Genomic DNA, 27,127 nt, shown 5'->3' on the forward strand with positions numbered 1-27,127 from the left:
AAGGGTAGTTTGCAGTTACAAAAGTACATCATGCTTATCAGATGAAACCATGAAGTAATTTGTAACATAACATGCAAACTGAAGAGAACTGCAAAGGAATTTTGTTTAGAATAAAGCCTAAGTTGTCAACAAGCTCCCACATAGGCTTACTCAGCACCAGCTGCTTAACAAGGTATTTGAGAGAAGAGCTTCACTTGCTCTAAACTTCTGAACTTTCCCATTAAAAGAAAAATTTGTCTGTATGGTTCACCAAAACCCACGTGTTTTAAGTAGTTTCAGATTTATAAGCTTGTATAGGTTGGTTTTCACCTGAGTAATTTGAAATATCACATTCAGGTCTGTATTAATAACTACATCACCTTATATTAGTGGATCTCATTTTGGCAAGACATGCCAAGAAAAATTAATTCTTAACCTACAGAAGCCATAGATCCATATACTATCCATCAAAACAACTCTACCCATTTTTTTTGTTGACCATTTACTGTATGACTACTTTAACCTCAGCTAAAAATAAATCACAACAGAGTTGAGAACATCCTTGGAGGCAAGGATGATCTAAAATAACCCAAATATGCAGTTTCAGAAAACAAACTGAATAATGTGAGAAGAGTAAGCATCACAATCACAGGGAATTTACCCACAACACTCCTTTTCTTTCCAGTTAACCTAAAAAAGGGGAGACAAGGAACAAGAATGATAAGGATAAGTACAGGACAAAGATAAGTGCATGGGAGCTGAAGCAACACCCAAAATCCAATTGAACATGTAGGAAGATGTCTGACCATTTAAAATTTTTCTCTCCTGCAACTTCTGACATAGAGCAGAAAAAACTTCCTTCAATTTTTCATTTCAAAGCACTTTTAAAACATCACAGGGATCATTTACAAAGCAGCAGAGCACAATGCTCCAGCTACATTTCAATAACAGTTGCCAAAACAGGATCTGCAAGGAACATTAACTGTATATTTAAAAATTTGATCACAGGTTTGATAGTCTACTATAGTCTTAACCCACAAGAACCCACTGCATAACCAACTGTATGGACTTCTGTACACTTATTTTTTAAATGTCAGGTATTTCCAGTTATGCTACTGCTGCATTTTAAAAGCCAAACACCCAGAGCTCCAAAATGTATGAATCTGCATTATAAATGAGTGTAAGGTTACAACGGACACAATGTAATTGTTGTTGACAGAACTCAAGCTGTAAGAAAAGAAAGAAAGCCATAATAGTATTCCCCCTCCTCTTGACTAATCAGTGATAAATTTTTAAACTGGGCATAATCCCAATTCTCCTCACAATGTAAAACAGCATGGGTATTTTATAGTCGTAATGTAGTTTTCTTCAGAAAGAATTTCATTATGGTCCTCTTTCATGACTTCCAGAAGTGTTCTATCTGCCAGCTAGAAACCAAATTAGTTATTGTCCATTGAAACTTGTGGTGAAAACCCACAGGTCTGACAGAACAACTACTTTGTTCCTTATTTCATTTAGTTAATCCCTGCTTTGTCTGGCATTTCAAATACAGCTGGAACCGTGGCTTCCTCTTTTGTAGTCCTTTTACCCAACTCAGACATATTCTTGGTCAAGACATTCTGCTACATTATTTTGTAAACCTGGTATTTCAAGTGATGTTTACAATGTGATTTAACCTGAAGTATAATTGGAACAAGATCTATGATCAATAATATGGATATGATAAATAATATTTATCATCTTATTTTTGAGCCAGTTAGTGATCAAATTTAAAAGTCAAGTATAAAGCTAATGTGCTCTGTTCACTTATAGATTCTTTAAACATATATTTCTTAAAAGAAACCACCAATTTTTCAGTACACTATATAATAAGGATTGTGATTTGAAGGAAATTATAACAGTCTTTACTTGTATAACAGAGCATAACTTGCCTAACTTCTGTGATCTGTAATAAGTAACATCCCAGGTTTCTGGCACCAGACCTTACACCCTGAGGTGAGGAATCTGACACAGTTAAAGTGTTCATGTTTAGTGCATTGCTTTAGTCACAAGCACAGATTTATGTTGACAAATTCCAGTAACTTCTGCAGATCTCAACAGTTTAAGATTAGACTGAAGTCAGATTTCTATCAACTGCTCATGGCATGCGGTTGTACCAAGGTTTTCTAGGAAAAATAAAGAATTGTATTCTCTCTCTCTCAGATACCATTTTCTGTATTTCTTTCTTTTACCTGTTTGCTTGTTGGGTTTTTATTAACTGGAAGTGCTAGTTCCTGCTTCCATGTGCTTCTTTATATTCACATTCTAACGTTCACCATCAAGGAATTTCTCAAAAGTTTCAGTACCACAAACAGGAGACCACTGTGTAAGTCATACTATAAATGCAATTCACCAATACACTCACAATACATACTGACATTGTACTCTAAACAAGAAAAATGTTGATTAATTAATTAAGATTCAAGGTTCAAATGTTGTTCTCAAGTCACATGCATTTAAGAATGCAATTCAAGTTAATCTGAAACATTAAAAGAAGAGAGAAAACAGAAATCAGTAATGCCAGAAAAATTCTGTTAGGCAAAGAACTGGAAAGAGAAAATGCATATTCTCCTTGTCTGATCACTAACTAGGTTTTCAAAACATTTACAACAAAACCAGGCTATCTGATTATTTGTTTGCAGTAAAGAGGGAACAATATGTGCTTTCCTCACACACAGATCACATCCTTATTCACTACCTTTTTGTAGAGTAATAGCAACAGCCTAACAAAGACCAGGCAGCATAGAGAACAATGCAATTACACTACACAAAAGCAGGTATAAATAGTTCCTTCTCTGTGTATCTTCTAAGGCCAAACTTGAAACAGCATGTTTGGCTCTTATAAAAGACCTAAAAAATCAGGAGGTCGCTAAGAGTATCTCTAAAGAAATACTTGAGGCATGTAAATTCAAAAGAAATCCCTTGTAAAGCAGAATGTTTCCTTTAACTTGAGAGGAAGCAAAGCAATGAATAACCTCTCAGCTGTGGATTATTCTGAAGAAAAGCTGAGTTAAGCAAACCACCTCCTTAAAGCATACAGGAAACACAATAATCAGAAATGGCACAATCAAGATCTCCATGACAGAAATTACAACGTTACTGAAATACCTCACAGTAAAAGCCTTGCAATGGCAAGGAGATGGATTCAAGTCATTAGCTGCTAGCCTCTGATCTTTCCAAGAACATTTAACTCTTACTGCAAGGGAATTCCTCCAGCAAATGCCAAAAATATCACAGTATGGACCAGATTTAGACTTCTTATTACAGCACAGTGTTTGCTTTCAGTAGGAAAAGCTGTCCTCTTCCATTATCTCTTTGCCTTTTCTCTGTCTTATGAACAATGGAAACCAGATTCCCAGTCTTTCTGCACCTGAGAACCTACTTCTAGAATGGTAGTTGTAAATGAGGAGAGCCTGTCTGTCAGAACACCATTTCTGCAACCCAAATCCACTCTAGAGAGAGAGTGTCTGTCCAGGCTGAAGTCAATATGTTCTTAAATTGGTTTAATAAGCTTATTTTTATTTTTGGAAATAGTTACCAGCAAACAAAATACAGCAAGAAAATGTTTACTTCATAAAGCCTCCAAGAAATCAATGTTTTCGATTTTGAACTTCATGCTGTTACAGCCAGAAGGTCCATTACCCAAAGCAGGACTTTCAGAGCACCTTTTCTTGGAGTTGCATGAGGTGAGGAAAACAATGTTCTTCAGTTCCAGTAAGGCAAACTTATCTAAGCCTTATTTCTCACTACCAAACATTTGGAATTAATCAATTCCACCACACATTACTGTGGTTTCAAACACTAAATTTGCTGGACACTTTCTATTACAAAGTGTTGTATGCATAATGAACGTTAAAGTAACAGAACTCGGGACAGCTTCACCAAGAATCTGGCACTAATCTCAGGCAGCTCATTCTTCCTGTTCTCCTGAACTCCCCAGGCTGGCCTTAAACATCAGGAACCCCTAGGCAATCCAGCCTATTCAATACTCCAACCTCTCAGACAGTCCTGCTCTTCCTCTCATCACTGACAATGCAGGAAGACCAAGCTAGGTGGCACAAATGTGAAATTTGAACAGATCTTGGATATAAGCATTTTCATTTTAAATGTTAAACTATATAAAGGAGCAAACATGTATTTTCAGTATTTGTGCTGCTTCACTTCTCCCTGTTTCATTTTGGCTTAGCTGTAGAATCAGAGGAGCTGTTGGAAAATATTAATCTAAATGTTCTGTTGGTTCATTAAACTCCTTTTTTAAACCAAGAATAGCATTACTCCCCAAACCTAAGAGACCAGGTTATCCTCAAAGTTACTATAAGCAAAAAAATGTTTCAATTCAAAGTCTACTGATGTGCTTTAACAGCTGCAGATGAAGATGCTGCCTATACATAAATCTGTAAACAGAAAGTGGGGAAAATGTTGTAAGAACAAGCATATCTTAAATTCATATGGGCAAACACAACTGGCTGGGACAGTCAATCAGGTTAGAATCTGGCTCTGTGGAATGCAGTATTTGTATCTAACACACAGCCACACAATGTGTAAAGACAGATGTCGTAAGTAACCCAGAACTCAGATGTTTTCACTCCTATGATCTCTTAAATTCCTTTCAAAACAGTGCTCAACTCAGTGAGAAATCTATTTCTGGATGTTACCCTCAAACATACTAGCTGGGAATGTGTTCTAAATTAGGATAAAAAGATGCTAGATTAGAAAGTATTAGAACTAGATTACCTAGGGTCAAATGTTCTCAGAGGCTTCCTCACAGAGCAGTGTGATCTCCACCACATACAAACCCTTCAAAGTTCACACAGAACTGCCCAGGGCTGCACTCTGCTCTGACAGCTTCTCCCACAGCCTGCAGAGGAAATACAGCTGCACAAGGAAAACAACCATGGGTCTTCTTCCCATTACTGCAAATGTACTTGCTGCTTGTTTTTCAGTGAGCAGGCTTACTTATTCACCATTTATCCCACCTACAGACATTACCTCATATTAAAAACACAGTACAGGAGGGACACCTAATACTCCAAAGAATAAAATCTATTTTCCATCGCTTATCAATAGACATATGAACTTGAGGTTTCATGTTTCCTTCACCCTACTTCCAAACATACTGAAGTGAAGAGAGGATTTGCCCTTCCCTGTGGTCTCCCAACACGGGACACTTTGATTTGAAAAACCCAAATTATTTGCTTTACAGCAGATTTCTTAGATCACCTTGCAAGTAGCACCAATACAGAAATATTCCTTGCAATTGAAAACTTTAATTGCCTAAGCCATTAGCATGAAAGTCTACAGAAAATGAAACTGTCAGTTTTCAAACAAGGCATATTCCAAGGCTTTTTTTTCTCTCTGTGTGTGTGAGTGCAATAGCAGCAGCTTACTCAGTATGGTGGTTTTTTTTTTGCACAAAGGAGAAAATCTAACAGACAAAATTTCTAACACCTAGGAATGAGTAGGATCTAAGGCACTTCTCTGACTATCTAGAAAAATTATAAGTATTTTGAATCCCCATGAAAGGGTTAGCATGTCATTGCTCTGAAATGTTCACAAAGAAGCAGTTTAAGTTGTCAAACAGCACAATAGCACAGAGAGGAATGAACATTCTGTCGAGATAGATAATGGTATCTGCAAGAAAATTATGCTGCTGAGTGTAGTGAAAACAACTCGATCGAGCATCAGTTTCTGGATTTCCAACTGATACCACCACAGATCTGCAAGGACAGCTCAATGAATATTTCAAGAGGAAAAGGCAGAGTTGACTGAGGTCCACCTAAGGTGCTCTATTATTTCCACTGTGAAAGACAAGTCTTTTCAAAGTACCGGGAGTTTCAGAATATTACTTTGGGTAATTAAGGTGTTAAAAGGCTTGTGTTAGCTTAGCGAGCTACTGGTGGAGTTTTTAAGTAGGAATGTGGAGATCACACAGAGCCCTCATCGCCAGCAATATGTAACACAAGTATGATTCACCGTGTGAACTCCAGATTTTATAGTCTATTAAATCCTTTACTAAACAAAAACACAATCTGAGCAAAAACAAAGTACATTAAAAAACAAATGAGCCTGAGATCCTTCAACTGCTTACTTATAAACAAATTAAGGAAATAAAAACAAGAGGTCATACTTTCACATGACCTTAAAAGGTCATACAATGTGTACTTTATGCAGCCATCAACGCAGAAAGAAAACACCAGAGCTCCATTACCTTTTCTACGTATTTTTAAGTCTCATTCTCACATTCATGCTCTTTACTCTTACTGACATGACAGTTTAAAATAAACAAAACAAGTCCTCAGTAGTCACAGGTACTCCAACTCTTCCCCAGGCTCCCACAATTAATGTCACAGGAGAAACTACTACCTGTGCATTGCATGAGCAAACCTCTGCCTGTGCTGACAATACAACAGACCATTTTTATTTTTAAAGTAGGCTAATTGCCTTTCCAAGTCTAGTTCATATGTCCAGAGACTAAAACAAGCAGGAAATACTTTTAATTTTGTTCAATCTCCAAGGACCAATCCAGCTAAAAAGCAGCATCCATCAAACTCACTCTACCCGGGCTCAACAGCTGAAAAATGAGTTCTAATGAAGCACGTTTGGCTCTAAACCATGCATGGAAACAAAACTTGTGAAACCAACCCAGCGCAGCTCCTGTCAACAATGTTTCTCTACTCACTCCAGTCATTTATGAACAGATGTTTGCTTAAGGAGCATTAAACTGCCGGTTTCCATTTCTGTGCTGAAGATGGAAAGAAGGGCTGTCACCATTAAGAGCCCAATTTACTGACACTTAGAAGGAATCCCAAGGTTTAACCGTTGTGTTTTTAAGGCATTGCCTTCTCTAAAGAAAAAATTATATTTTGGCTCATCAAGTAGACACTTTTCATAGCAAACTGAAGCGTCAGGACCTAACAGCATTTGAGCAATTTCGCCCCATTTCAGAACGACATTACCTCTTCTACAAAAAGAAAAACACCACACTTAAATCACCGTAACTCTGTTCCGCCTGTCACGTCCACATGCATTTAGCGGCACGCTTTACGCCCCTCGAAAGAGAAAGCTCGCCAGGAACAGCCGCACGCACAGGACAACTTCTTGCACCACATCCCCGAGCCGCGGCGCCGCCGAACCCCAGCACAAGGCGGGCCCCGCCGCAGGACAAAGCCGAGCCCCGCGCCCCGGCTGCGGCGGGACGAGCCCGGCGAGCGGGGGCTTCCCCCCTGCCCTGCCCGGCCCGGCCCGGCCCCGCCGCCCTCCCCGCGGGCCAGGCGGAGCACGGCGCTGCCCCGACAGGCCCCGGCCGCCGCCGCGCCCCGGGGGCAGCGCCGCGGGGCGCCCGGCGCCCTTGGGCGGCCAGGCCCGGCGGGAAGGAGCCGGCCCCCGCCGTGTCTTACCTGCGGGCTGCGCGGGGGGCGGCGGGGCCCGGGCGGGCATGGCGGCGGGCGGGGAGGGGGAGGGGAGGAGGGAGGGAAGGAGGGAGGAAGGGGAGAGGGGCCGCGGCCGGTTATCTGCGGCCTCCCGCGGCAACCGCCATGGAGGGGAGCCCCTGTGGGCGACAGGAACCGCGTCGCTGCGGCCCGGCCCCCTCCGGCCGCCGCCTCCCGCCCGCCGCCGCCGCCCACCGCGCTCCCGGCACGCACCGCGCCGCCGCCGCCGCCCCCGCCCGCGTCACGTCCGGCCCGGCCCGCGCCCCGCCGTGCGGAGCGCCGCGCTCCCTCAGCCCTGCTCCGCAGCGCTCCCGTGGGGCCCGCTGTGCCGGCGGGACGCAGGGTGCCACAGCGGCTTGGGGTCGGAAGGGACCCCAAGTGCCAGCTAGTTCCAAGCCCGAGCGAGCGTGTGTTGAAATTGTAAAGAATAACGTTTAAAGGAGTAGCGTGCAAAGCCTGGCGTTCGCCCTGCGGCCGGGGTTAACTGAGCTCCGTGCGGCGGTCACACCGCGGTGCGAATTGCGTTAATAAAACAGCGAGCGAAGTGTAACATTAGAGCTTTGTCACGGCATGAACGGGGTTGGGAAAGACCTCTGAGGTGACCGAGTGCCGGGGACGGTGACTCTGCCTCCTCCCGGCAGCCCATTCCAGGCTCAGTCACCTTCTCTGTGAAGGAATTCCTCCTAAACCTTCTCTTGCTTACAACTACGGCCTCTTGTCCTGCCACCGGTGGCCTGGGAGGAGAGGCCGACCCCACCTGGCCGCAGCCTCTTGTAGGAGCGATAAGGTCACCCCAGAGCCTGGATACATACACACCGTGCTTAAAAACAAGGTTAAAACACTGAACTTTGCACGTTTCAGATAGGTTCGTGGAATAAAAATACCTCAAATGCGTTTAAGGGTAATTATAATTAACCTGCTAATTTAATCAGCAATAGAAGGCTTCCGTGAAGCAGGGGGGAATTCCATTGTTAATGCAACGTTTGTGTGACGTTCTGAATCCTGTTGCAATAGCTGCAGATAATCATGGGTGGCTGTTAATGAGTCTGGGTGATTATTAATGAGGCTCTATTCGCCTCCTGGTGGCTGTTCTCTTTTTACAGCTTAGTGTCAGAAGCGCAGAGTGAAGCTGTGCTGACCCGGCAGGACAGAAGGAGAAGCCTGAGGGAACAGGAATTAGGGAAATTTAGCGCTCAGTGCTCTTTGACCTTCACCCAGTGTACAACAATGTGATTTACAAATCGAAAGGCTATAGAGAAGATCGTGTAAAAACCGTGACTTTGCTGTAAAGTAACAGAGGAATGAGATCTTTTTTTCCCCCCTCTCCCCTTAATATCTGGCAGTAGCCATGAAGTTCCAAAAGCCCAAAGCATCCCTTACTGTGTGGTGCAGCTTCGTGAATAATCATTTTCCATTCCATCTATGTTTAATTTGTGGTCATTGGCTATGACTGTTAATCGTCCTGTTGTAAATAATACAATTGGAGAAGGTAAAATAATAATTACCTTCTCTTTTACGCCTGCCTTACCCATCATTTCAATGATACATGAAATAAACATGCTGCCTGTAAACTCCCCAGACAGCACCATAAGCCCCAGTGTTGTCCAGAAAAATCAGATTTTTTACCCAGTGCAACAAGCCAATAATTACACACTCGAGAGAGACATTGGTTATTTATCCCAGAATTGCACAAGCCTGGGTCCTCTGTGGTATTCCACAAATCAAGCACACCAACTATAAAAACTTTTTACTATTTATACATTTGAGCAAACAAAGGAATTAGTGTTCATTGGGTACAAGTTACACAGTTCTCTTGTTAATTGGTATTCTCTCCTCTATTGTTTGATGACTCTCTCGCCTCTCATGCTGATTAGTCTGCAGGCTCAGGCTTTCTCTTGCTCTGAGGTGGGCTCTCAGCTGTGATCTGTCCCTGCTGGAATTACCTTTTACCCAGGCAGGGCTGATTCAGCACGGTCACTGAGTTGTCTTTATTGGTCTCTTTCTTATATTGGGAGTTCTGCTCAGTGTCCTTGGGGCCCATAAATTCTGCATTCTTTGTGTCCACTATCAGTGGTGCATCCTTCTCCCCAAGCCTGGTTAACCTCCCCCTGGTCTGAGATCATTGAAGCAAGTCCAGCCCTAAATTTTAATGAGGCAATTCCACTCACAAGTAATTTGTTTTTCTAGCACCTGTATGTCAGACCTTGTTGGCTGCTCCCTGTTCAAATCTCCCTTCTTGTTGATTTGGCTTGAAAGTATATAAAGACCAAACATTAAAGAACATCCTTTCTTAAGAAAATTTTACATGTTACACATTTTGCACCACTGGCACCCTAAAGAAAAACAAGATAGTAAAGCCCTTCTTGTGCAAAAGCCCACAGTTGCAGAACAACCATGTATCTCAGAAGAAAATCCAGGAAGATAAATGGTGTCAGTAATCAGGTTCTAGATTAGAAGGAAATTTGTTAAGTAAAATTTCAGATGCTTTGAAGAAGTGACTCATATCCTAAGCTATAAAGGCAAAAAATTCCTCCAAATAGTCCCTGCCAGTCTGATGTGGTGAAAATTTCCTTCTCTTTCTTGGTGGCATTCAGAAGTTTCCAGGAGCAGAAGCGTTAATCAGTATGCAGTTGTGAGTCCATAAAATTCACTTAACTTGAATGCAGGAGCAGATGAGAGGTAAGCATGTCACACAAAAAAATGAAGTTAATATTCACTTAGGCATAGTGTGAGTGATTGACAAGATGTGTGGGATTTCTTCAGTCGTTCCTGCATAAGCTTTGCTGGCTGAAGGAGATTACATTTGCTTGTGAAGGCAGACTGACTCTTTATAATAGCATTAGCCATATCATGTATTAGCTCTGTGAAATGGAATTCATGGGTTACAACAGTAATTTCAATGTTATATTTTAAACATATGAATGTTTCCTTTACAGAATTGCATGGATTGTAATCACTGTATCTTATTTGGAGATGATTCTAGCACGGTGTTCTATCCCTTTTCAAATAAATGGTGAGGTGTTTTTAAAGCAAATACTTTCAAGCCATTTGTTTTCTTAAAGCATGGTGATAAAATTTATAATTTTGATATATCCACCTCAACGTGAAGCCCTTCTTCACCGTGCAATAGAGGTTTTAAGTCGAGCTGGTGTGGTCTAGGTAGGTCCGAGGCTGAGCCTTGGCTTGTTGACTGCAGCAAAGTGGCTTTATCAGTCACTGCTACCGAGTCCTGAACTGTCAGGAGAGGGCGCAGCCTTCCCAGAAGACTCAGACGGAAAAAGGAATTCTGGTGTGTCAGATTGATTCAGAAAGGCTCTCCCAAAACCCTGTGTGGTCTGGACGTTCAGACACTCCTCCTGGTTTGGGAATTGAGGAGGGTGGAAAGAACCTGCGATGGTCTGCATCCATGTCCTTCATAAAACTTAGCCATTCATAATTCTCAAAAAAAATTGAGGATGTAGTATTTACATAGAAGAAATATAGGGTTTATTTCTCATTTTGAAGACTACAACATGGCTACTGAATTTTGGTTTAGTAAATTTTGGTTTTATATAAGCTGTACCGTATATTGTGTTGTGTGATGCAGAAAATCTTCTGAAAGATCTTGTACTGCTGGGAGTGGATAGTGCAGTTATTTTTCTTTTTTTCTTTTTAATTTCAAAATTACATACAGTGCAACATGGCTTGTGCCAGTGCAAACGTTTCTGGCTTTCCCACTGAGTGAGGAAGAAATTTGCTATAATCAAAGGCTAGATAAGCCTCCAAAATTCAGGCAGTGTACTTCCCTCTCTGCTGTGTGTGGCAATGCTGCTGATCAGAAACTACCTGGTCAGTGTCCTGAGAAATTATCATCCTTGGTTTTCCTTATTATTTTTTAATAATTCACAATCAAATCAGGCATTTAAAGATTTTATATTATCCATAGAATTAATTTTAAATGGTCTTTTAACATACCAAATAGTTTAGTTTCATTAATGCCTTATGCTTTCATTTCTGCTATTGGTTCCATCCTCGGCCAAGTGCTCTTCAACATCTTTTTTGGGGTGCAGGACTGAAAGGAATACTAAGTTTGCTGATGTCACTAAATTGGGATGAGCTGTTGACTCCCTCAAAGCCAGAGAGGCCCTGCAGAGAGACCCTGAGGAATTATAAATCTGAGCAGTCACCAACCATGTGAAGGTAACAAGGGCAAGTGGCAAATTCTGCACCTGGGGTGGTGCAGCCCTGGAGGTACAGACTGGGGAACCAGAGGCTGGAGAGCAGTGCCATGCAAAGGGACCTGGGGATCCTGGTCCATGGCAAGTTGAACATGAGCCAGCAGTGCCCTGGCAGCCAGGAGGGACAACCTGTCCTGGGGGGCATCAGGGACAGCATCCCCAGCCAGGCAAGGGAGGGGATTGTCCTGCTCTGCTCTGCACTGGGGCAGCCTCACCTCCAGTGCTGGGGGCAGCTTTGGGTGCTGTGATATAAAAAAGACACAAAGGTATTAGAGGGTGTCCAAGGGAGGCCACGAGGATGGTGAAAGGTCTGGAGGGGAAGCTGTGTGAGGACTTGGTCTGTCCAGCCTGGAGGAGACTGAGGGGAGACCTCAGTGGGGTTTTTGACTTCCTCACTGGGGACAGCAGAGGGGCAGCACAAATCTCTGCTGGTGACCAGTGACAGGAGTTGAGGAAACAGCCTGAAGCTGAACTGGAGGAGGTTTAGGTTGGATATTAGGAAAAGGTTCTTCACCCAGAGAATGGTTGGGTGCTGGAACAGCTCCCCAGGAAAGTGGTCACAGCACCAAGCCTGGCAGAGTTCAAGAAAGATTTGAACAAGACTCTCAGGCCCATTGTATGATTGTTGGGATGTCATGTGCAGGGCCAGGAGTTGGAACTCAACGATCCTGATGTGTCCCTTCCAACTCAGCATATTCTAGTATTCTAATATTCTGTGAAATCATTGCAATTCATCTTTACAGAGTGTTTTGACTTTTTCTCATTCTGACATGAAACTGAATTGGCACATTTCTCTGAAATGTTTTCAATTCAGTAAAACTGCATTTATTTTAGACCCTTATAGCTGAAATAACCCTACAACTGCATTATCAAGCAGAAGGTCTTTTCTGACTGAATTCACCAGTCAGCCTCAAAAGCTTTATATGAAAGGTATTTGTGGCTGTGGTTTCATGAGGTGGGCATTATGAAAGCTACTTGAATGAACGATCTGTGCTTTCTGCTGGCTTCTAGATGGACATCAGTCAATAAAAGAAAAATTCTGCAGTCCCTGCTAGCTGAGTTAAAGCTGCAGCTGAGCAGAGAATGATCTGTTGCTTAAGCAGCCTGTTGCTGAACCCCACTGTCCTTTGGCATGGGAAGGTGTAAAACAGATTTATGAGCAGTGGATACTTGTTTCTTTGGGAGAGGTTGGTGCCTTGAGCTCCACCCTGAATCAGTGCACACTGCCTGGCTCCTCCCCAGGGCAGTACTGGGCTCTCACCTCTGTTAGAGCTGAGGGAGCCAAGAGTGCCTCTCTTGGCCCCAGGACATCACCCAGCCACATCAGAGACCCCTTGTGAAGAGCCCATCCGGGTCTGCAAACTTCCCCACATCTCCTGCATCGCTGCTACTCCCTTTAGCACTGACCTCTGGGCGTGCAGAATGACCAGGCCCTGGTTTCTCTGGTTTTGGGGATCCAGCAAAGGTGGTTTAGCTTTCCCCAGCTCCCCAAGCAAGGGACTGTTTCCATTCTGTTCCAGTTGCAATGGCATAAAATATAAAACATTGTAACCTATGTTTCAGATGCAACATGTAAGTATTCTGTTTGATGCAGTGCAAGTTTGTTGGAACTTTTCGCAAGTCTCCCTGGATATCTTTGCTGGAGTTCTAGTACAAAAGTGAGAAGGCATTGTTATGTCAGCAGCTCATGCTCTTGTGATTACCAAGCCATTAAAATTTTCAGAATTGTCCTTCAACAGGCCTGAATATATTAACTACAAAGAACCCAGTGTAGTTACAGAGAACAGAAATAACAGTTATTTTAGAAGTCTCTTACATCTGAATGTAGGTTCTTTGGGGTTTGACTCAGGCTTATTTGGGCAAGAATACAGTTGTTGACATTCAACAGTGTTTGTTGGGAGGGTTTGGGTTTTTCGGGGGGGGGATTCGTGTGGTGGCACTTTTTTTTTTTTTTTTTGGTGTGTTTGTGTGTGTTTTGTTTTGGATTGGCTCTTTGGTTTGGTTTGGTTGTATGTTTCTTTTAAAGAGGTTCTTTCTGAGTTTTAACCATGTCGGCAGCTGATTTGGAGCACTTAATGAGGGCTCACATTCTTGCCATATGAGGGCTTACCCAGTGGATTAACCAGATCATGAATGTCTAAAGAGCCCCCTTTTACCTGCTGTGGCCTACACCACATCCTCCAAGTGGCACCAGTTAATGACTTCAGTGTGGCAATGCTACACGTGCACCTGGCCTCAACATATTTGCATACATAACTCATCAGCAAGGTGTGCAAAGTGTATTTTAGTGTATATACATATTATTGGTGACGAGGCTTGTCAGCAGAGTCCATAACTAACCCAGGTCTGACAATACTTCCTTGTCCTAGAAGATGGTATTGAATACCTCAGTTGTCAGCAGGAAAGCAAGATTTCTCATGCCTACAGCAGCAAAGCTTTCCAGTGCAACTAGTTATTTCAGTTTGGCTCTTGTTGGCTTTTTTTTCTTTTCTTTTTTTTTTTTTTTTTTTAGTGCAGGCTCTAAATGCAGAAAGCCCATAAGAAAGGAAATCAAAACTATTCATTTCATGTCCGTCCCTTGCCTTTAAGAGGTGTGGCTTGTGACCTTTTTACATTTAAGATGAAAAGTGTTTAAAAGAGGTTAAGACCATTATTCTGTTTTAAGGGTTGCATTAATTTATTGGGCAAAGGTGAGCTGATTTCCAAAGTCATCCTCCTCCCTGCTGCGTCAGTTCCTTTCTGTGAGGGAGGAGTCAAGAGCCTCCAACACCCTGGAAAATCAGCTGATAGGAAATTCCAAGGTACAAACTATTCACTCTATGTGTGTAATAAAGATGTGTGTAATAGGCACCATGACAGCAGTTTCTTGCATACCAGCCTGTGCAGGGTAGTAGCATACATTCCTGTGTTCTCCAGTAACATCTATTTGAAGACATTTTCATTTCTAAGACATTTTTGAATTTGGGGATATTTTGTTTGGTTGGGGTTTTTTTTGAGGTTTAGGATCACTGAAACTTACCTCTACCACTGTCTGGGTTTTTTTCCCCATATATTTAAGAAGGCCTGCAATATCCTGTTTCAATCACACAAGTTCATTTCACTTCTGTATGTCAACACAGTCACTGAAATTCAGCTGTCATGTAGATGTTTTGATTAAGTTTTCCTAATAAACTAATGTTGTGTGACTGGCAGTGATTCTTATCAATAAAAATAATTTAAAATTTTTCTTGCAAAGATCATGTCCTTTTATTTCTACAGTGAATGACAAAATGTCCATTAAACACGAGTGATAGTAGCATTCAGTTCCAGGTTTTAAAATGGAAATGGCAGAGGTTTTTCTGGGTTAATGACAACTTATGTCTCAAATGCAACTGCTGTGCAAGGAAAGTGCTCTCTTTCATAGGTATTTGTCAAAATCCTTCTCGTTGCCTTTCAGACTCATATGTGTTGCCTTGTTTATTTGTCAAAATCCTTCTCGTTGTCTTTCAGGCTCATATCTGATGCCTTGTTTCAGAGCCATACGTTCCAATTTTATCCTCTGTCATATTTTTCTGTAATAGGTTTGCTTTCTTGATCTACATTCATTGAAATGCAAAGCATCTGGCATGTAGGCACATGAGAAGGCTAAATCTCAGAAAAAAGAGCATTTCTTCCTTGAAAGCTCTTACACAAGAAATGTGTGAGATTGGCAGTACCTGACCCTAAACTACCTGACGAGGCTGTTGTCATAAGCAAGAAGACAGAATCAGGAGAGGAAATACCATGCTGCAAGTAGAAAAAATGTTTGAATGCTAACAGAATGTCAGCCCCAGCTGCCAGAGTCCTGCATTGCAACAATCTTTGGCTGCACCAGCAGTCAGGATGAGACCTTCAGGTGGAGGGATCTGTTGGTCTCTGTGTCATGTCATTGTTGTCTCACAAGCAGAAAGAAGAGAGAGTGAACACCTGACATTTGCACCAAGAACGGGCTGAGCGGGGGAAGGAGCAGGCAGAGAGGATTGTGGAGAGCAGGGAGGGAAACAGCAGGGTGACAAAGACAAGCACAGACAATGGGGCAGATGAGGAGATGAGAAGTCCAACCTCCACCCCTTCTGTATCCAGGATCAGTCAGAGATCTCTGGAGAGCAGCTGAACCAGCTCTGTTTCCATGAAAAGAGCTAGGAAAGATGAGATTAGGTAAATCCAAGTACCTGAGCAATCTGTTTAAGGTCATTAGGCTCCTCTTTCTAAACCATGGTTAACTGGGTCTCAGCAGTGGGAAAAGGATGCTGTCTCTGAGTCAGCTTCTTGGTTCTGGGAAGCAAATACAGTCCCATCACACTTACATGGAGTCACTGGTGTGGTCTGCAGGAGCCCTTGCCAAGATGTGTCTCTTCACTGTTCTCTGCATCTCTACACCAAACGTGTAATCTAAGGGCAGCCTGTGGCACTTCAGGGGAGCAGTGAGCTGCAGTCACCCCATCTCCAAAGTTACTGAACTCAATGGATGTGTGTCAGCAGTGAATTTGGCTCACAGTTTTCAGTTTTTAACTACTGAGCTGAAAAAAGTGTAATACACATAATAGATCTTTTAATTTATAGGGTTTAGTTCTTCTTGCAAGGAGCCTCGATTCCCAGCACAGGCTGTTGTTCTGAAGGAGAATCTTTTGTCTCAGTTTCCCTGCATTTATTGAGTTGTTTATAATGTAGGCCATAGGGTCTTTTCTGTCTGTTTGGTCAGATGTAGGTCAGCAGTTCAGTGGATTCAAATAAATGACTGATAGCAACTCCCAATTGGTTTGCATGGAAATGGCATTGGGCCAATTGCCCAGTTGTGGAATGTTGTAGGAGCCAAGGAGATATACTTATTTCCAAATTTGGCCACAATCCATATTATATCCATATTTATCCATATTTTGCTGCAAATGGCCTGGTCTTTTTTGGCAAGACATCCCATGGGCAGAGAACTTATCCTTAGTAACTCACTGTTCTTATACTGGGTATATACCACTGTTCCATGCTGGGTGGAGTTTCCAACAAGTTCTCCTCTGTGGAGAGGCCAAAACCCATGACCCTTGGTAGGCATGCAGCCAGAATGAGGCCTCTGGCTCCTTGGCAGCCTGTCTCTGATGCTGCTGTTTATGGGATCACTCACAGATCTTTAAGCAGCAATTAAATCTTGGTGCAAAACCTGTTCCAAGGTTTTTCGAGGAGCAAAGACTCCTGTGCACATCCTCATGTGGAGCAGGAAGGAGTTTCAGGAGCACTGCAGAGATCTCCCACCAGTCAAATGCTTGTTCCTCTTATTCAAAGAGGTGGTGGGATGTGAACCAACTTTTGTTCAAAAACAACGTCAGCATTTTAACATGTGACTGCCCCCAACATGTCCTCTTGTACCTTCTGGGATCTTTTTGTCTGAATTGTGCTGATGGAATCCAATTGCTATCAGATGGCCCTTTGCAGAGTTGCTTCAGGGGTGAAGGAAATGTAGACTGAACATGCTGGGGCAGCTGTCACAAACTGGCCTATTCTTCTCTTGCTTTTGGCCAGCCAGTCAGGGATGGTTGGTGTATCCACTTCACAGCTGCTGAGCCATGAGTTTTTGATCTTTTTTTCTGTATAAATGCCTTCAGATGCAATTTGACAGCAGCTTGCACTCAGAAGATTTTTCCACTCTGTAGTTCTACTCTATCAAGACATGCTTAAATTATCCTATAGGCCATGCCTTCAGAGAGGCCTGGGTTAGTTACACATCTCTGGTTTTGACTGACAATTTATGCACCCCCCCTAGCTAGGCCACTTCTCTGGAGAGTCCCCCTTTCTTGATCTGACAGAGATGCAGGCAGACAGAGCTACAACCCTGCGCTATATAGAAGAAAACCAGGGTGATAACCTCTACAAAACATGACAGTCACTGCATACGCTGGTTTGCCTTGGAGCTGGTTTGCTTTTACAGACCAGTTTTTTCTGAGTCCAATCCTGTTATATACACACTGTTGTAGTGCCTTTAATTCCGTTTTAGAGTGGAACAGATAGGTTTCTTTCCCTTTCACAATTATTACCTTGTTATTGCTCTGCTCTCTAAAGTGTTCTGGTTGCATCGCACAGCTGCAAGCGTGCCCCAGGCCTGGTGCAGCTCAGTGTGTGTGTGTTTTGCTCTCTTGGTTGTATGGAAGGAGTCATCACTGCATTATAAACTCATCTCTGTAGCTTTTCAAAGCTCATTCTTGCCTATGGGAAAGCTTCATGTGTGAAAAGTGTCAGGTTCCTTGTGGGATGGGGTGGATTTTTACACCCCAAGCTGCATCTTGCCATTTCTTTTTCTGCATTAGAACTGGGAAGAGGGAGCAGGTAGGGGTAGGTCAGAGCTGTATGGGACCCCAGTCTACTGCTGGGCCTGGATGAGCCTCTGCAGAGGTCTCCAAGTTTCTCTTGGAAGTCAAAAATGATGATATTGAATGAGTGAGTTTCATGAAGAACAGAAAATAATCTCTGCCCTTGTGGCAGCTAGTGGGAAACATACAGCATTTGTGAGAACTATTGAGTACCACTTGTATTCCTGTGAATTCTTTTAGGATGATCTAACACCTTGGTGTTGAATTCAACCATCTCACCTCTCAGGAAGCAAGCATGACCACCAGAGGACTTTCACTGGTGCACAAAGATGCTCATTGTCCTTCCCATTGCACTGGTATTGCTCAGCTATGAAAAACCAGAATCACTGTTTTTAACAAGAAAATGGTCACTAGATGAGAGTGGTCTCCCAAGGGACTGTAGGTGGTACGTTGCTCTGTTGGTAGAAAGCAACAAGCTGTGTTGACATCTACCTAACACACATATAGGCTTTGGACTCTTTGGTGTTAAAATAATTTTGAAGATCAGGAATAATGCTGTGTGTGATTGCCTGTATGTATTTACACTTTTCTTGCAAAGGACAAAAAGAAAGGAGATGCCTGGTTTTTTGATGATTAAAATTGTTTGTCTGCATGAAGATTGTTTTCTCTTAGGCTTTGCTGCATGGTCTTTTACAGCTACTGGGTTGCTTCCCTGTAAGATTCTTCCAGAGAATACTGCAGAGCAGCCAGCTGCAATTAAAACTGAGAAGAACATGTCCAAGTCTTTTGACTTCCAGTTGTTCCAATGTCTAAAGTCTGACTTCAGACATTATCTTTAAATTACATCTCAGTGCTGTCACTCTGTCGGAGTAGGATCACCCTTGCCTTGATCTTTGCTCATGGTTTAGTATTGCCCTAATCTGATTTGGAATCTGAGGGTTTTCTCCTCATTTCACTAGGGAGTATTAAAACAAATTAATCTGATATAGAGACTATAAAATAGGCTAAATTTAAAAAAAAAATTCAAGCACTGATTCTCTATGCGGCGAAGACCTCACCATCCTGAACCCCAATAAATGGGAATAGCAATAAAAAATATTTGAAGATGCAAAATGTTGTACGTCTGAAGCCTTCAGGTTTAACAAAATGCCATTGTCCCTCTGTTGAGAATCCATAGTCCCAAATCTTTGCTCAGTCTTTAGGTGGACAACGTGGACAAGGAACTTAGAGTGTGTTAGAACACATCAGGACTGCTGAGTCTAGCTAAGACTGCATATAAAAATAATATTGTCTTAGAAAGTAAAAAGGCTGTGTCCTGCATCTGCTGAGCAAGGGCTTTCAATCCCATGGGTTTTTTTCTGTGCTCTGGCAGGTTCACAAAATAGGATGCATTCTGACTATAGCTAAATAAACAGCTGGAGGGGTGTTGTCTCTGCAGAGCCACAGACCTGTCCCTTTCTGTTTTCAGGCACTCTGGCCATTCCCTGTCCTTTGTAAATCTCCAGCCTTACAGGGGGGGTGAGCACGCTCACACACAACATTGGTGTGACCTGAGATGGAGCCCAACAAGTGATTTCTGTCCCACTCCCCCAGAGCTCATCACTTAATCTCTGACATATGTATGTTCTGGCAAAGTACCCTGAAACACCCATTGGGCTGAATCAGGCTTTGTGTAGGTACTGAGCATTCACCCATCCCTGGCATTCAGCCTTTTGGAATCAAGGGAGGGGATTGTCCAGCTCTGCCCTGCACTGGTGTGACCTCATTTCTAGTCCTGTGTGCAATTGGGGGCACCACAACATAAAAAAGACATTAATCTATTAGAGTGTGTCCAAAGGAGGGCCATGAAGGTGATGAAGGGAGTCAGGGGAGACTGAGGGGAAACCTCACTGGGTCTTCCACATCCTCACAAGGGGAAGCTGAGGGACAGGCACTGATCTCTTCACTCTCGTGACCAGTGGCAGAGCTTGAGGAAATGGCATGAAGCTGGGTTTGGAGAGGTATAGGCTGGATGTCAGGAAAAGGTTCTTCTTCCAGAGGGTGGTTGGGCACTGAACAGGCTCTCCAGGGCAGTGGTCACAGCACCAAACCTGACAGAGTTCAAGAAGTATTTGTACAATGCTCTCAAGCACAGGATGTGAGTCTTGGGATGACCTGAGCAGGGCCAGGAGTTGAACTTGATGATCCTGATGTCTCCCTTCCAACTCAACATATTCTATGATTCTATGGTTCTGTGAAAAAATGGTTAGCTACACACAAAACTGGCAATCCAAAGCAGCTCAGATCAGATTTGTTTGCTGCTGTAACCTCCTCAATATCTGTGGAATACCAGCATTGTTTCCTCTACATTCAAGTGCAGGAGACCACCAAGGAATGAAGGCTCAATACTGAGACATTTGTCATTTCTGGTGCTGTTTGTAAATAAACTCCTCAGCCAAGAGCTATTGCATATTTTGAATTCCAAGAAGGCAATGTTCCGTGTCTTTCTTTGTGTGCCAGTGCTGAACAGTTTGAAAAGAAGAGTGAAAAAAAAATTACCCTGCTCAGTCTAAGAAAAGTGATAAATCAATTCCCTTGAAACACAGTTCTACTTTACCTGGCTTTACTTTCAGTGGAAGGGGAGACACAGAGTGCTTTCCTATTGCCACCTATTTCTGGTGATGCAGGCCCTGCTTGTAAGCCACCCAAAGTTCCTGTAACCAATAATTCCTTTGGATCTCACTAATGAGAAACTCCACTCTCAGCAATATGGAAAAGAATTGAAAGTAAATAAAGGTCACATGTTTACAGAGCCCTTCCCATGTCATTAGCATTTCTAGTTGATAGAGTGTATTGTTTCTTACTTCTGTGTGTAGAAGATGCTTGCACTGCATGTGGAATGTTGTGCAGGCACTCCCTAAGTGCTCTGGCTTCTTCAAGATCCTTTTATTCAGATCTTTTTCCAAGCCTGGCAGGACAGGTGAATCTCTGCAGAAGCAAAATGGCAAGTGTCTTCTTTATTATGTTAGTTATGCATAACCTTCCCTCTGCCTTCAGCACTGAAAGCTTTTGCTGTTTTTTGCTTTCTTAGGGTTGTAGTTTCTTTCTTAATAGGTACTTAAGGAAACACCTGTAGCCACCTACCTCTGGTCTGCTGTTTCCATATCTGGTTTATTCATTTTTTGAACTTCAAACACAGGATGTGTATGTGTGTGAAAAGGAGATGAGGCATCTACCTTTAGGTGTTTGGTAGGAAGTGAGTGTCTTCAAGGTTCTTTTATAATCCCTGGAGCTAAGGCCTCTGGAAAACCATTCAGGACATCAAAATCATCCCTGCTAAATCATCCTCTGGAGAAGCATCTCTCTTTCCACTGCCTGTATAGGGAACCCACAGAGACCAGACTGAATTACCACAGCTGAAATAAGATGCTGCAGAAGGTGCCATAAATACCCCTGCAGTTTGAGCTACTATTCACCCACTGAAAGGCTTGAAAGGCTTCCAGTTTTCTCAATAATGTAGTCACTCTGCTCACCTAAGCAAAATTTTTTTAGAAGTGCATCTTTGCAGAAAATTGTGAATTAAGCACCAGTCTTTATTGCACCAAACAGCACTTTTAAATCCTCTCCCCAGGAAGCTGTTGACACATGTTGGAGTCACTCTACCACCTTCTCCTAAGAAATGCGTCTGTAATTGTACTTGTGTCTATGGTTACACGTTGCTGTGGAGGTGTTGGTATGCTGATCTAGACCTGCAAGCCAGCCAGCACAGCCTGTGGCTTCATGGCCCTATAAGGCATTTCACCTGTGAAGGTAACCAGGATCTCCCTCTGAATCTCTTTGAGGTCTAAACTAAGCAGCTTGGAGGATGGCAAACGGAGCTGCTCCATGCCTGAGATGGGTGGCAGTCTCTGGCAGGGAAAGCTGTGACCTTCTGTTTGAAACCTGGCCCACATCACCCCGAATGTTATGAAGGATGGTTCTTCCTGCCATGCCTCTCCAGAACAAGGTGTTCTCTGTGGAGCCGTGTGCTCTGAAAAGCCAGGTCTGACTGCTCCCTTCCAGCACTGCAGGTAGAAGAAGATGGCTTTAACATAAAGGAAGACACAAAAATTATCTGGAGGCTGGCCAGAGGCAGGTGGGAACAGGCTGAGAAGGTGGAGGTCTGTTTGGTCTGGTGACATGGATATGTAGATTCACTGTCTAAAATCCCTTGTGGGGAGAGAAAGACATGGAAGGAGTCATTGGCTGCAGTCAGTTTGGGGTGGAGGGAGTTTTCTTAAGGCCAGGCGTAGGAAAGCTTGAAAGCACACATTTCAGCATAATTAGAGGCTTTTCTGACACGAAGATAAAACTTGATATGCAAAGTCTGTACATTTGGATTTCGTGTTGCGCTACACCTCCAGATTTGGCCTTTATCTTACCTTTACATCAGGATGTTAGGCAATTCACCACCAGCTGCAATTTACTTTGACTCTGGTAACTGTTAATTCTTACAGCGTGGATTTTGAAGACTTCTTTTAGAAAAGTTTCCAGTTTGTTATTTGGTCATTAAGTTGAAAAGGTCTGTGTACCTTTAAAGAGGTGATAATAAGCATGATGAAAGTGTAAAGAAAGCTAAGTGATACTAAGAAGTTAGGTTATGGTCTTCTCTTTATTCATCCACCTATTAGAGGATGAAAGGGCATATAATGAGACAGAAGAGTGATACACTGAAGGCAGACAGGGATTTTCTTTGCATGTAGTATGTTGCCATTCCTGAACAATATCCACACGCATAAACGTAACAGGATCCTGCAAAAGGTCAGGCATTAAATATCCTCCAACACCAATTGCAATAGCAGTGATAAAAATATAAATTTCAAGATTATGGAGTGGGCTTCTGAGGTCAGCTATGCTGTAGCTGTCTGTCACAGCATTCCGTGTGCTGTCCACCAAAACACATTCCAGTTAACACACTCAAAGCCTGGGAGCTATTTGCTCTGCCCGATTTATCAAGTGCAATAGTCACCATGCTCCTGGGATGGTCTGTGACCATCACTTTTTTTGTATTGGATACAATAACAGCCTGCTGGGATTCTGGCATTCTGACACTACCTGAGTGGTTGCTGAATGCTTTAAGTGTACTTCAGCTATTTCTTCCACACGTGAACTCATATTCTGCTCTACTTAGAGATGCCTGTGTTGGCTCTTAGTGGGAAGTTTGAGACCTCTTCTGGTCCTGTACAAGTCCTGTCTAAACCAGCACAGTGACAGGACTGTTAACCTGGCTGATATCGTTCCAGAAAGTCTGGAACAGCTTCTCTGACATGAGACATATAAATGCTTCATGAGACCTGGAAGTTGCTGACAGATGCTGCTACACTTCGGCCCTGCACAGGCAGCTCCTGCTTGCCTCACAACCAGCTTTGCTTACAGTCAACTTGGCCCTCCCAGCTGTTTGCCCACATCTGTACAGTTTTCTTCCCAGGTCTTGCATCTCTGCAGTCCTGGCAAGGTTTAGAGAGCCAGGGACCTCTTCACCATGCTTGGCTGTGCAATATGGGCACCCCAAACACTGCCCATTGGTAGCTGAGAGCCAGGACTGAGCCCTTGAAGGATACCTAGGGATGGCCATCAGTTCTCTCCACTGGTACAGAGATAATTTCATGTAGGATGGGATCAGGTAAGACAGGAGACATACAGGCCCTGTGACCTCAGAGGACACTCTCAGAGGTAAAACCCCTGTGCTTGCAGTTGTTGAGTTTCTGAGCTGTGCATTCTCACCTTTTCCTCCTACCCCAAGCAGTGAAATGTTTGTTGGTACTGTCCAGGAATTCATCTGTTGGTATTTTAATATGCATGTGTACGATCACCCAGTTGCTACAATTACACTGTGGGAATCTTGTTTCTAAAAATACACCAATCTCTGCTGCTCTCCAACACAAGCATGAGGTAATGGATCCTCAGTTGCCAGTCACACACAGGAGGAAGGAAATCAATACAGCTGGCAATACAGAAAGACTACAAAAATTGTAATTACAACTAATTTCCCTTTCACTTAAAAACATCATCTTCTAGCCTGCATTATCACAACTTCAGCTTTACAATGCATTAAAACAATCATGGGCTTCCCTTTGCTAGATAAAATCCTGTTATTTTGCTTGAGAGCATTTTTGGAACAGCTCAAAGTCTAAGGTTTATTATGGGAACCTTAAACCAGCTCCTACTGCAGCAGATACTGTGTTGCTATCAGTGTACTTCCACCAAAACTGAGAGAGATTTTGCATCACTCAGGTTGTGATTGCTGTATTTTGTCTAGGGAAACACGTGAGCACACCATCTTTTAAATTTGAGGTGCAGCAAACTCCCTGATCTTGTTCTATCTCCTCTTCTGCATTATTTAAATGGCAGTTGAAAGCGCTGTGAGTCAGTGGAGGCTGTGAAAAAAACGGACGGAATGCCATTCATTTTACTATTATAAAAAGCTGTGTTTTGGAGGGATTTTGCATTACAAATAGCGCCTCTGATTCCAGAGGATCTACTCAGTGCATAGCCTTACTCAACCTCACCATTGTATATTTTGTCCAAATAATGTCTGCCTGGTGAGCAAAAGGAGGGGAGGCTTGGGAGCCTGAATGTCAGTGTTGCAGCCAAAAGTCACAGTGATGAGACATTGTGTGGAAATCAGTGTATTCCAAATTACACCACTGACTGCTGAGTATGGCTGCTGCATCTCTGTTCTTCCCTCTCCCTGCCCATAGAATAAAAGCAATGATGTTGGAAATGGCAAGGGGCATTCATGAATTAATGCTAATTTTAGATTTTGTCAGTGCTTTGAAGTTGCTCAGTGAGCTACATAAAGTGTAGCTCACTGAACAACTGTGCTACATGTAGTACACCTTGGTTGTCTGCTAGAAGACACATAAAGGTCTGAAGCCACAGAAGAGTTCTTCTGGCAGTGGGGTTTCCAGCTGTGGTTCTCCTGCAGGGAGAGGACTGGCCATCCCTGAGAAAAGGCAATGGAAACAGAGGGGAATGCATGAAAGCCATGTTCTGCACTTACACAATAACCCAAAGCTGCTCCCAGTTTTGCCCCTCAGAGTCTGTTTAATAACCACTTTGCTCATTGTATCTTTCTTCCAAAAACTGGGTGTAAAAGGAAGCCCTCTATCCTTGCTGCAGGCTTTTTACTTTGAAATATTTTGTTTTCCCTTAGAGGTTGTAGTCATCTGTTACTTTCTTGAGAGTGTTTTTTCTACCTAGAGCCATATTCTGTCCTTAGTTCTGGTCTGGATCTCTCTTAGACAGCCATTATCTTTCCCACTGAACAGAAAACTTAGAGAGCAGCCAGGAAAGAATCCTCTTTGCCTCTTGGAGCATACAGTGCTGCAGCTGCTACTGGAGCTGGTCATACATTACAACACTGTCAGCACTGGCTTTTCGCCCATCAAAGGGGTTTTTGGAGCCACGCAAAGGCAGAGCCACTGAGCACTGTCAGAAACCTCCAGCATCTCCATCCATGCCTGGCAAGAGGCTGCTCCACAAGAACAGAGCTTTACTTCTCTGCTCCATCGAAGCAACTCCTGCCCATGGTTCTGCTGTTAGTATCAGGTTGCTTAGTCCTGAAATCCCACTTTTCTCTGCTGCTTAGATCTACTGTTCAGCTTCAGCGGAGTTTTTCTGATTAACCAGGCTTTTGTTCCTGCCTTTCAGAGTCACAAGGAAGCCCTGCTCTGCCAACCAGGAGTCAGCAGAGCTCTGGTTTGCTGTCACTTCTTACCCCTGGGAGAGACAGCAGCCTTCTGCCTGCTGGGAAGAGAGCTGCTGAAAGACACCTCCTTCTCAGGGTCTTTCACAGAATGACCCCTCCTGGCATCACAGCCCTGGTCTAGCAAGGCACCAGTGAGGAAACTGAAGCCTCAAAACTTCAACAGGATAAGAAATGTGTAACTTCTGAAGCATGTTGGAGCCAATGTGATGTTTCAGAGCCAGCCTCTATTCTTAGAAAAGTGGGGAAAGTCATAATTTAAAAATAAAATCAAGTGAAGTGCTAGCAAAGAGTCATATTGGTGGTATTCCTGTGTGTAAATCCCTCAGCATGAATTGGCTTCACTTGAAGCTCAGAAACACTCCACCAAAATAAGGCCCAGCTGTGAGGTGTCTGTAGTGCTGATCTGAACAAGAGAGAAGTACACATGGCTCTTGCCACATCAGGTGTCCTCCTCACCCCTTCTCTTCCCCCCAAAACATGCCTGTGGTTCGCTTTAGTATTACAGGTCAAACCAGAGCCTTCCAAGGGCCTCTGTAGGAGTTAGCCCATGCAAGTGGTGAATTTAATGTATATCCCTCCATGCACTTCTGCAGTGCTGTGCTTCTGCTGTCTGGTGGGGACTAGATGATGCTTTTGTACCATTCACAGCCATTTCTGGTTTGCAGTGAGGTTACCAAATGCCGTGTTTTATCTCAGAATCTCCAGATGTCAACATATTCCTTCTTGGGGTTGTGTGCAGTAAGCAAAGGGCCAACCTCTGTCTGGCTTTGAGCAGGGATGGCCACAGATTAATACTTATGGCTTAGAGCTAGGATGAACTTCCTGTGCAGCATCTGAATCAGTCATTTTATTGGCAGAAAACCCACAGAACTGGCTGTATTCAAATCCTGTTCATCTGCTGCTCTAGTACTGTTTGAATTTTGAGGTTTCCCTCAGAAAAACTCCTGTGTTTTACAACCACAAGAGGCTGTAGGGCATAACCCTTTACCCACTTGGGTCACGCAGAATTTTTCCAATAATTTCAACTGAGAGAAGCTGAGACCTAAAAGTTTCCTCTTGCATTCAGTCAGGCCAATATGAACACTACTTAAGGTGACGCCAAAAAGTGAAACACTGGATCTCATAATAATGTGCCTCTGGAACTGATCTGGTGGTTTTACTCACCCCGTAACACTCACCCATGAATCCAGCCCCACCAAAGTGAGATGAAACACATGTGTGAGTTACACTGCTGTTTCACCCTGTGCAGAAGTGATCAGTGACCTGTGCCTCTGGCTCTGAGTCTGCCTGTTAACTCCTGAGGCTTACACTGCCCAGTGATGTCACCAGGAGTCTTGCAAGAGTCAGCAAGCTGTTTTTCCCTCTAATGAAGTTATTTGATTGTTCTGCATGGTGCATTTAAACCATAAAGCAGTTTTG

General features: G+C 43.2%; 1 protein-coding gene across 1 annotated transcript in view; it reads right to left on the bottom strand.

Annotated features, from left to right (window-relative positions):
* AFTPH (aftiphilin) overlaps nucleotides 1-7,642 on the bottom strand; it is a 42,419-nt gene extending 34,777 nt beyond the window's left edge. The window contains exon 1 of the mRNA XM_064414948.1: nucleotides 7,416-7,642. The gene's annotated coding sequence lies outside the window, so the exon portion shown is untranslated. The remainder of the gene's footprint in view (nucleotides 1-7,415) is intronic.
* Nucleotides 7,643-27,127: the final 19,485 nt, after the last annotated feature.

Source organism: Passer domesticus, chromosome 3, assembly GCF_036417665.1.
Source record: "Passer domesticus isolate bPasDom1 chromosome 3, bPasDom1.hap1, whole genome shotgun sequence".
Taxonomy (NCBI): Eukaryota; Metazoa; Chordata; class Aves; order Passeriformes; family Passeridae; genus Passer; species Passer domesticus.